We start from the raw sequence: 9,267 nt of genomic DNA on the forward strand, positions 1-9,267 counted from the left end.
AGGGAGGACCTGGGGACCTGGGGCCAGGGCTGGGCCCAGCCAGGGTTATGCGCCAGGTGAAGAGGGCCAGGGCGGGCGGTCCCCACGACCATGGAAGGGTTCTCCAGGGGGGACTCAGGCCTGCGCCCCGCCTGGGCCCCTAAGAGTCTTGCTTTGGCTCAAACTGCCCCACCCTGCCCCGAGGTGTCAAACTTGGACCCACCTGCCTCCACTCTCTAATATCTGCCCTAAACTACTCGAGAAGGGACTGTGACCAGTGCAACTTCTGTCCCCCACCGCTCCAAGCCCCCTCCCAATAAACGCATCCAAGGTCTCGGGTCCTTGGTGTCCGAAAATGACATTCACCTGCGGCGAACCCGGGCCCAGGTGAGCAAGATCAGGCCCCAGGGCAGGAGCCTGGGGAAGCATCTGGAGCCATGGTGCCCAGGGCTGGGGAATTTCCCGGGGGCTCTCTCGTGGTCCAGGTGCCCTCTCTCGCTCGTGGAGTGCCCACGCCATTCCTTAACCACCGCAGGACACCTGCATCCCGAGATAAGCGGCCCTGTGCCTCCAAGGGGCTCGGACACATGGGGCGGGGGTGCCAGTATACGGCCTACGTGGAGGCAAACCCGCAGACACCACCGTCCAGTCACCACCACCCCGAAGATCCCCCTGTTCTTCCATCCGTAAAGGGATCCCCCTTTACGGATGGAAGAACAGGGGGGAGGCCCCCAGGAGATGGCTTTTGTCCGAGCCGGGGCTGGCCAGTTTCGGGCCCAGACTCGGAACCCCGCATGCGCACCCAGGCCCCTCCACCACAAGCCTCCCTCGGTGCAACATGCCCCACCCTTGAGTAACCAGGCCAGGTTCCCAGGTTCCCTGGGCACGTGACCCGGGAAACGGAAGCCCTTCCTGCCACCAGAGGACCTCAAATTTTCCCCTGGCCACACTTCCCAGCAGTTCTCCCGCCCCCGCATGGGCAGAGTGCCCAGGGAGGACATGGGGACCTGGGGCCAGGGCTGGGCCCAGCCAGGGTTATGCGCCAGGTGAAGAGGGCCAGGGCGGGCGGTCCCCACGACCATCGGAGGGTTCTCCAGGGGGGACTCAGGCCTGCGCCCCGCCTGGGCCCCTAAGAGTCTTGCTTTGGCTCAAACTGCCCCACCCTGCCCCGAGGTGTCAAACTTGGACCCACCTGCCTCCACTCTCTAATATCTGCCCTAAACTACTCGAGAAGGGACTGTGACCAGTGTGACTTCTGTCCCCCACCGCTCCAAGCCCCCTCCCAATAAACGCATCCAAGGTCTCAGGTCCTTGGTGTCCGCAAATGACATTCACCTGCGGCGAACCCGGGCCCAGGTGAGCAAGATCAGGCCCCAGGTCAGGAGCCTGGGGAAGCATCTGTAGCCATGGTGCCAAGTACTGGGGAATTTCCCGGGGGCTTTCTCGTGATCCAGGTGCCCTCTCTCGCCCGTGTAGGGCCCACGCCATTCCTTAACCACCGCAGGACACCTGCATCCCGAGATAAGCGGCCCTGTGCCTCCAAGGGGCTCGGACACATGGGGCGGGGGTGCCAGTATACGGCCTACGTGGAGGCAAACCCGCAGACACCACCGTCCAGTCACCACCACCCCGAAGATCCCCCTGTTCTTCCATCCGTAAAGGGATCCCCCTTTACGGATGGAAGAACAGGGGGGAGGCCCCCAGGAGATGGCTTTTGTCCGAGCCGGGGCTGGCCAGTTTCGGGCCCAGACTCGGAACCCCGCATGCGCACCCAGGCCCCTCCACCACAAGCCTCCCTCGGTGCAACATGCCCCACCCTTGAGTAACCAGGCCAGGTTCCCAGGTTCCCTGGGCACGTGACCCGGGAAACGGAAGCCCGTCCTGCCCCCAGAGGACCTCACATTTTCCCCTGGCCACACTTCCCAGCAGTTATCCCGCCCCCGCATAGGCAGAGTGCCCAGGGAGGACCTGGGGACCTGGGGCCAGGGCTGGGCTCAGCCACGGTTATGCGCCAGGTGAAGAGGGCCAGGGCGGGCGGTCCCCACGACCATGGAAGGGTTCTCCAGGGGGGACTCAGGCCTGCGCCCCGCCTGGGCCACTAAAAGTCTTGCTTTGGCTCAAACTGCCCCACCCTGCCCCGAGGTGTCAAACTTGGACCCACCTGCCTCCACTCTCTAATATCTGCCCTAAACTACTCGAGAAGGGACTGTGACCAGTGCGACTTCGGTCCCCCAGCGCTCCAAGCCCCCTCCCAATAAACGCATCCAAGGTCCCCGGTCCTTGGTGTCTGCAAATGACATTCACCTGTGGCGAACCCGGGCCCAGTTGAGCAACATCAGGCCCCAGGGCAGGAGCCTGGGGAAGCATCTGGAGCCATGGTGCCCAGGGCTGGGGAATTTCCCGGGGGCTCTCTCGTGGTCCAGGTGCCCTCTCTCGCCCGTGGAGTGCCCACGCCATTCCTTAACCACCGCAGGACATCTGCATCCCGAGATAAGCGGCCCTGTGCCTCCTATAGGCTCGGACACATGGGGCGGGGGTGCCAGTATACGGCCTACGTGGAGGCAAACCCGCAGACACCACCGTCCAGTCACCACCACCCCGAAGATCTCCCTGTTCTTCCATCCGTAAAGGGATCCCCCTTTACAGATGGAAGAACAGGGGGGAGGCCCCCAGGAGATGGCTTTTGTCCGAGGCGGAGCTGGCCAGTTTCGGGCCCAGACTCGGAACCCCGCATGCGCATCCAGGCCCCTCCACCACAAGCCTCCCTCGATGCAACATGCCCCACCCTTGAGTAACCAGGCCAGGTTCCCAGGTTCCCTGGGCACGTGACCGGGGATACGGAAGCCCTTCCTGCCCGCAGAGGACCTCACATTTTCCCCTGGCCACACTTCCCAGCAGTTCTCCCGCCCCCGCATGGGCAGAGTGCCCAGGGAGGACCTGGGGACCTGGGGCCAGGGCGGGGCCCAGCCAGGGTTATGCGCCAGGTGAAGAGGGCCAGGGCGGGCGGTCCCCACGACCATCGGAGGGTTCTCCAGGGGGGACTCAGGCCTGCGCCCCGCCTGGGCCCCTAAGAGTCTTGCTTTGGCTCAAACTGCCCCACCCTGCCCCGAGGTGTCAAACTTGGACCCACCTGCCTCCACTCTCTAATATCTGCCCTAAACTACTCGAGAAGGGACTGTGACCAGTGCGACTTCTGTCCCCCACCGCTCCAAGCCCCCTCCCAATAAACGCATCCAAGGTCTCGGGTCCTTGGTGTCCGCAAATGACATTCACCTGCGGCGAACCCGGGCCCAGGTGAGCAAGATCAGGCCCCAGGTCAGGAGCCTGGGGAAGCATCTGTAGCCATGGTGCCAAGTACTGGGGAATTTCCCTGGGGCTTTCTCGTGGTCCAGGTGCCCTCTCTCGCCCGTGGAGTGCCCACGCCATTCCTTAACCACCGCAGGATACCTGCATCCCGAGATAAGCGGCCCTGTGCCTCCAAGGGGCTCGGACACATGGGGCGGGGGTGTCAGTATACGGCCTACGTGGAGGCAAATCCGCAGACACCACCGTCCAGTCACCACCACCCCGAAGATCCCCCTGTTCTTCCATCCGTAAAGGGATCCCCCTTTACGGATGGAAGAACAGGGGGGAGGACCCAGGAGATGGCTTTTGTCCGAGGCGGAGCTGGCCAGTTTCGGGCCCAGATTCGGAACCCCGCATGCGCACCCAGGCCCCTCCACCACAAGCCTCCCTCGGTGCAACATGCCCCACCCTTGAGTAACCAGGCCAGGTTCCCAGGTTCCCTGGGCACGTGACCGGGGATACGGAAGCCCTTCCTGCCCCCAGAGGACCTCACATTTTCCCCTGGCCACACTTCCCAGCAGTTCTCCCGCCCCCGCAAAGGCAGAGTGCCCAGGGAGGACCTGGGGACCTGGGGCCAGGGCGGGGCCCAGCCAGGGTTATGCGCCAGGTGAAGAGGGCCAGGGCGGGCGGTCCCCACGACCAAGGAAGGGTTCTCCAGGGGGGACTCAGGCCTGCGCCCCGCCTGGGCCACTAAAAGTCTTGCTTTGGCTCAAACTGCCCCACCCTGCCCCGAGGTGTCAAACTTGGACCCACCTGCCTCCACTCTCTAATATCTGCCCTAAACTACTCGAGAAGTGACTGTGACCAGTGCAACTTCTGTCCCCCACCGCTCCAAGCCCCCTCCCAATAAACGCATCCAGGGTCTCGGGTCCTTGGTGTCCGAAAATGACATTCACCTGCGGCGAACCCGGGCCCAGGTGAGCAAGATCAGGCCCCAGGGCAGGAGCCTGGGGAAGCATCTGGAGCCATGGTGCCCAGGGCTGGGGAATTTCCCGGGGGCTCTCTCGTGGTCCAGGTGCCCTCTCTCGCCCGTGGAGTGCCCACGCCATTCCTTAACCACCGCAGGACACCTGCATCCCGAGATAAGCGGCCCTGTGCCTCCAAGGGACTCGGACACATGGGGCGGAGGTGCCAGTATACGGCCTACGTGGAGGCAAACCCGCAGACACCACCGTCCAGTCACCACCACCCCGAAGATCCCCCTGTTCTTCCATCCGTAAAGGGATCCCCCTTTACGGATGGAAGAACAGGGGGGAGGCCCCCAGGAGATGGCTTTTGTCCGAGCCGGGGCTGGCCAGTTTCGGGCCCAGACTCGGAACCCCGCATGCGCACCCAGGCCCCTCCACCACAAGCCTCCCTCGGTGCAACATGCCCCACCCTTGAGTAACCAGGCCAGGTTCCCAGGTTCCCTGGGCACGTGACCCGGGATACGGAAGCCCTTCCTGCCCGCAGAGGACCTCACATTTTCCCCTGGCCACACTTCCCAGCAGTTCTCCCGCCCCCGCATCCGCAGAGTGCCCAGGGAGGACCTGGGGACCTGGGGCCAGGGCGGGGCCCAGCCAGGGTTATGCGCCAGGTGAAGAGGGCCAGGGCGGGCGGTCCCCACGACTATGGAAGGGTTCTCCAGGGGGGACTCAGGCCTGCGCCCCGCCTGGGCCCCTAAGAGTCTTGCTTTGACTCAAACTGCCCCACCCTGCCCCGAGGTGTCAAACTTGGACCCACCTGCCTCCACTCTCTAATATCTGCCCTAAACTACTCGAGAAGGGACTGTGACCAGTGCAACTTCTGTCCCCCACCGCTCCAAGCCCCCTCCCAATAAACGCATCCAAGGTCTCGGGTCCTTGGTGTCCGCAAATGACATTCACCTGCGGCGAACCCGGGCCCAGGTGAGCAAGATCAGGCCCCAGGTCAGGAGCCTGGGGAAGCATCTGTAGCCATGGTGCCAAGTACTGGGGAATTTCCCTGGGGCTCTCTCGTGGTCCAGGTGCCCTCTCTCGCCCGTGGAGTGCCCACGCCATTCCTTAACCACCGCAGGATACCTGCATCCCGAGATAAGCGGCCCTGTGCCTCCAAGGGGCTCGGACACATGGGGCGGGGGTGCCAGTATACGGCCTACGTGGAGGCAAATCCGCAGACACCACCGTCCAGTCACCACCACCCCGAAGATCCCCCTGTTCTTCCATCCGTAAAGGGATCCCCCTTTACGGATGGAAGAACAGGGGGGAGGCCCCCAGGAGATGGCTTTTGTCCGAGGCGGAGCTGGCCAGTTTCGGGCCCAGACTCGGAACCCCGCATGCGCACCCAGGCCCCTCCACCACAAGCCTCCCTCGATGCAACATGCCCCACCCTTGAGTAACCAGGCCAGGTTCCCAGGTTCCCTGGGCACGTGACCGGTGATACGGAAGCCCTTCCTGCCCCCAGAGGACCTCACATTTTCCCCTGGCCACACTTCCCAGCAGTTCTCTCGCCCCCTCAAAGGCAGAGTGCCCAGGGAGGACCTGGGGACCTGGGGCCAGGGCGGGGCCCAGCCAGGGTTATGCGCCAGGTGAAGAGGGCCAGGGCGGGCGGTCCCCACGACCGTGGAAGGGTTCTCCAGGGGGGACTCAGGCCTGCGCCCCGCCTGGGCCACTAAAAGTCTTGCTTTGGCTCAAACTGCCCCACCCTGCCCCGAGGTGTCAAACTTGGACCCACCTGCCTCCACTCTCTAATATCTGCCCTAAACTACTCGAGAAGGGACTGTGACCAGTGCAACTTCTGTCCCCCACCGCTCCAAGCCCCCTCCCAATAAACGCATCCAGGGTCTCGGGTCCTTGGTGTCCGAAAATGACATTCACCTGCGGCGAACCCGGGCCCAGGTGAGCAAGATCAGGCCCCAGGGCAGGAGCCTGGGGAAGCATCTGGAGCCATGGTGCCCAGGGCTGGGGAATTTCCCGGGGGCTCTCTCGTGGTCCAGGTGCCCTCTCTCGCCCGTGGAGTGCCCACGCCATTCCTTTACCACCGCAGGACACCTGCATCCCGAGATAAGCGGCCCTGTGCCTCCAAGGGACTCGGACACATGGGGCGGGGGTGCCAGTATACGGCCTACGTGGAGGCAAACCCGCAGACACCACCGTCCAGTCACCACCACCCCGAAGATCCCCCTGTTCTTCCATCCGTAAAGGGATCCCCCTTTACGGATGGAAGAACAGGGGGGAGGCCCCCAGGAGATGGCTTTTGTCCCAGCCGGGGCTGGCCAGTTTCGGGCCCAGACTCGGAACCCCGCATGCGCACCAAGGCCCCTCCACCACAAGCCTCCCTCGGTGCAACATGCCCCACCCTTGAGTAACCAGGCCAGGTTCCCATGTTCCCTGGGCACGTGACCCGGGAAACGGAAGCCCTTCCTGCCCCCAGAGGACCTCAAATTTTCCCCTGGCCACACTTCCCAGCAGTTCTCCCGCCCCCGCATAGGCAGAGTGCCCAGGGAGGACCTGGGGACCTGGGGCCAGGGCTGGGCCCAGCCAGGGTTATGCGCCAGGAGAAGAGGGCCAGGGCGGGCGGTCCCCACGACCATGGAAGGGTTCTCCAGGGGGGACTCAGGCCTGCGCCCCGCCTGGGCCCCTAAGTATCTTGCTTTGACTCAAACTGCCCCACCCTGCCCCGAGGTGTCAAACTTGGACCCACCTGCCTCCACTCTCTAATATCTGCCCTAAACTACTCGAGAAGGGACTGTGACCAGTGCAACTTCTGTCCCCCACCGCTCCAAGCCCCCTCCCAATAAACGCATCCAAGGTCTCGGGTCCTTGGTGTCCGAAAATGACATTCACCTGCGGCGAACCCGGGCCCAGGTGAGCAAGATCAGGCCCCAGGGCAGGAGCCTGGGGAAGCATCTGGAGCCATGGTGCCCAGGGCTGGGGAATTTCCCGGGGGCTCTCTCGTGGTCCAGGTGCCCTCTCTCGCTCGTGGAGTGCCCACGCCATTCCTTAACCACCGCAGGACACCTGCATCCCGAGATAAGCGGCCCTGTGCCTCCAAGGGGCTCGGACACATGGGGCGGGGGTGCCAGTATACGGCCTACGTGGAGGCAAACCCGCAGACACCACCGTCCAGTCACCACCACCCCGAAGATCCCCCTGTTCTTCCATCCGTAAAGGGATCCCCCTTTACGGATGGAAGAACAGGGGGGAGGCCCCCAGGAGATGGCTTTTGTCCGAGCCGGGGCTGGCCAGTTTCGGGCCCAGACTCGGAACCCCGCATGCGCACCCAGGCCCCTCCACCACAAGCCTCCCTCGGTGCAACATGCCCCACCCTTGAGTAACCAGGCCAGGTTCCCAGGTTCCCTGGGCACGTGACCCGGGATACGGAAGCCCTTCCTGCCCGCAGAGGACCTCACATTTTCCCCTGGCCACACTTCCCAGCAGTTCTCCCGCCCCCGCATCCGCAGAGTGCCCAGGGAGGACCTGGGGACCTGGGGCCAGGGCGGGGCCCAGCCAGGGTTATGCGCCAGGTGAAGAGGGCCAGGGCGGGCGGTCCCCACGACTATGGAAGGGTTCTCCAGGGGGGACTCAGGCCTGCGCCCCGCCTGGGCCCCTAAGAGTCTTGCTTTGACTCAAACTGCCCCACCCTGCCCCGAGGTGTCAAACTTGGACCCACCTGCCTCCACTCTCTAATATCTGCCCTAAACTACTCGAGAAGGGACTGTGACCAGTGCAACTTCTGTCCCCCACCGCTCCAAGCCCCCTCCCAATAAACGCATCCAAGGTCTCGGGTCCTTGGTGTCCGCAAATGACATTCACCTGCGGCGAACCCGGGCCCAGGTGAGCAAGATCAGGCCCCAGGTCAGGAGCCTGGGGAAGCATCTGTAGCCATGGTGCCAAGTACTGGGGAATTTCCCTGGGGCTCTCTCGTGGTCCAGGTGCCCTCTCTCGCCCGTGGAGTGCCCACGCCATTCCTTAACCACCGCAGGATACCTGCATCCCGAGATAAGCGGCCCTGTGCCTCCAAGGGGCTCGGACACATGGGGCGGGGGTGCCAGTATACGGCCTACGTGGAGGCAAATCCGCAGACACCACCGTCCAGTCACCACCACCCCGAAGATCCCCCTGTTCTTCCATCCGTAAAGGGATCCCCCTTTACGGATGGAAGAACAGGGGGGAGGCCCCCAGGAGATGGCTTTTGTCCGAGCCGGGGCTGGCCAGTTTCGGGCCCAGACTCGGAACCCCGCATGCGCACCCAGGCCCCTCCACCACAAGCCTCCCTCGATGCAACATGCCCCACCCTTGAGTAACCAGGCCAGGTTCCCAGGTTCCCTGGGCACGTGACCGGTGATACGGAAGCCCTTCCTGCCCCCAGAGGACCTCACATTTTCCCCTGGCCACACTTCCCAGCAGTTCTCTCGCCCCCTCAAAGGCAGAGTGCCCAGGGAGGACCTGGGGACCTGGGGCCAGGGCGGGGCCCAGCCAGGGTTATGCGCCAGGTGAAGAGGGCCAGGGCGGGCGGTCCCCACGACCGTGGAAGGGTTCTCCAGGGGGGACTCAGGCCTGCGCCCCGCCTGGGCCACTAAAAGTCTTGCTTTGGCTCAAACTGCCCCACCCTGCCCCGAGGTGTCAAACTTGGACCCACCTGCCTCCACTCTCTAATATCTGCCCTAAACTACTCGAGAAGGGACTGTGACCAGTGCAACTTCTGTCCCCCACCGCTCCAAGCCCCCTCCCAATAAACGCATCCAGGGTCTCGGGTCCTTGGTGTCCGAAAATGACATTCACCTGCGGCGAACCCGGGCCCAGGTGAGCAAGATCAGGCCCCAGGGCAGGAGCCTGGGGAAGCATCTGGAGCCATGGTGCCCAGGGCTGGGGAATTTCCCGGGGGCTCTCTCGTGGTCCAGGTGCCCTCTCTCGCCCGTGGAGTGCCCACGCCATTCCTTTACCACCGCAGGACACCTGCATCCCGAGATAAGCGGCCCTGTGC

The sequence above is a fragment of the Desmodus rotundus genome, chromosome 1, assembly GCF_022682495.2.
Source record: "Desmodus rotundus isolate HL8 chromosome 1, HLdesRot8A.1, whole genome shotgun sequence".
NCBI classification, from domain to species: domain Eukaryota; kingdom Metazoa; phylum Chordata; class Mammalia; order Chiroptera; family Phyllostomidae; genus Desmodus; species Desmodus rotundus.